At 59.5% G+C, this 2,057-nt stretch overlaps 1 protein-coding gene across 1 annotated transcript in view; it reads right to left on the bottom strand.

The window, feature by feature from the left end:
- Nucleotides 1–1,611, bottom strand: part of CEND1 (cell cycle exit and neuronal differentiation 1) — a 19,554-nt gene extending 17,943 nt beyond the window's left edge. Inside the window, exon 1 of the mRNA XM_026044843.1 lies at nucleotides 1,504–1,611. The gene's annotated coding sequence lies outside the window, so the exon portion shown is untranslated. The remainder of the gene's footprint in view (nucleotides 1–1,503) is intronic.
- Between the last annotated feature and the right edge of the window lie 446 nt (nucleotides 1,612–2,057).

Here is a 2,057-nt window from a genome sequence, read left to right as displayed (position 1 = left end):
GCAATTTTGCCACCAGCAAGGCAGATTTCCCTTCTAAATTAGGTTTTTCAGGCCGGATAGTGGGCCCTTCCTCTTTCTCACACACAAAAGCAATAGCTACAAGCAAAAGAAAAAACAAAAAGGAGAATTCTCTCTGACATGATCAAACAGTAGCTTGACCCAGGGTGGGTCTGAGATAAATCTGTGCATTGCGGGAGAAATCTGTATTTCATCCCCTTGTCTTGCAGCAACACCACAGGATTGGAGGCTGGCACTAGGTGCCACAGCTGGGAAAGGGAAGGAAAGGAGGAAAACGCTGAAGGTCGAACGTGGGAAGATCGGACTTTTAGAGGTCAGTTCTGAGCTCTGACAGAGAGCTTGGTTCAGCCCGGTCCACCCCTCTCCCGCCTGCATCCTGGGCAAGCCCCACCCAGGAGAATGGGCACTGCRGTGGGCAGCGCAGCACTTCCTCCTGTGGCCCCAGTGCTGAAGTTTCCCCAGGCTGGCCTCCAGTGGGAATTCACAATCCCCCTCCTCCCTCCTATCCTCCAGCCGTGGGCCAGCCGCGGAACGCTGAGGCAGGAGCCCATCAACAGGTCTCCACGGCTGCACCGAGACGCGCACCAGCAACATCATCATGGCACCGGGAAGACTTTGTGCTCGCCATGCATCTGAAACATCCACCCTCAACCAGGAGCCCTGGGTTGGTGCCCCCTGCTCGTGCTCCCACCTAGCCACTTGGTGCAACATCCCTGAGAGCTTAAAGGAGACACTGTTGTCGCCGCCATCTCTCGCCCCCCCACCCCTTTTTTCTTGGCAGGTTGCCCTTCACAAATGCCCTTCCAGCACAGCATCATGATGGAGGTGGGGGATGCAGTATTCAAGGACACTCTTTGGGTGTCAGAGCCCCCTCTCCTGCCAAAACAGACTCCCAGCTTGGAAAAGGCCAAGAGTAACTAGCAGGCTGCGGTCCCAGCCGTGCTTGGTTGCTTATCCCTTTTCCTCGGGATGGACAGCAATGAAAAACGAGAGTGAGCAATCTTGGCACGGAGAGCAGGGCGGCAGGAGGAGGAAAGGGGAGTGAGTTTCATTTTTTTCTTAGTAAAATCAAAATATTCCAGCTGATGCAGTTTCCCCCGCCTGCCCCTGGCAGCATCATGTTCAGGATAGGGACCAGCTCCAGCTCCATGCAGCCAAAGCCAGTTTGCTGCCTCTACAGTGCTTCTGCCTCGTGATGCCTCCGACCTCCATGGTGGGGCTGGTGCCTCCCCGCTTGCCGCAAGGGCAGCCCCGAGCGGGTGAGCGCAGCACATTGCCCGCAACGGTGTCGGGGACAGAGAGCTGGGCCGCGGACACCAGCGCTTGTGTCACTTGCGCTTGTGTCCGTGTCTCCTCCAGCTCCTGACCTTGAAGGAGCAGCAGGAAAAGCCGGGAGGAGGAGGCAACAGTGTCTCTGCTGCTCTGCTGGCTCCCGTGCCCCCCGCTCACCCCGGGGCCCGGTGTGCTCGGAGGTGCAGCCCTTACCTTTGCTCCTCCGGCCCTGCGCCCAAGTGCTGCCTCAGGAGCCGGCTCTTCTGCAGAGAGGAGGGAGGCTCCAAGGCAGGAGGCGGAGGGAAGAAGTGGGGGGGGAAGGAAAAAAAGCAGCTTGGGAGTTTCCCACAATGCACCAGTCAGGGCTGCATGAAGTCGCTGAGCCGGGGAGGGGGACCGGGAGCGGCGCTCCAATCCGGAGAGAAGGGCCGGCTCCCAGGAAAGGGCAGCCCGCCAAGGAGGGGGGGCCGCCAGTGCTGCCGCTGCCCTGCACTCATCGCCAGAGTGTCCGGGCCATGCACGGCTGCCCCAACACCGTCCGGACAACACGGCACTGAACCTCCAGCCTGGCATCTGCTCCCTTTTCCCCGTCCATCTCGCGACACGTGCAGCTGCGGAACGGGGTGGGGGAGTTAGGATGGTGAGTGGGGAAGGGACCAGCCCGGTGCATTGCAGCGCTTCTGTGTGCAGACTAGGGAGAAGAAAAAGGAATCCCCTGGCTTGGGATTTCTGAGCACACAGACCCCCCGAGGAGCAGGGTGGCAATC

The sequence above is a fragment of the Nothoprocta perdicaria genome, unplaced genomic scaffold (genome assembly GCF_003342845.1).
Source record: "Nothoprocta perdicaria isolate Ctin4 unplaced genomic scaffold, notPer1 scaffold_389, whole genome shotgun sequence".
NCBI classification, from domain to species: domain Eukaryota; kingdom Metazoa; phylum Chordata; class Aves; order Tinamiformes; family Tinamidae; genus Nothoprocta; species Nothoprocta perdicaria.
Note: the sequence above shows the minus strand (reverse complement) of the source record. Positions and strands in the feature narration are given on the sequence as shown.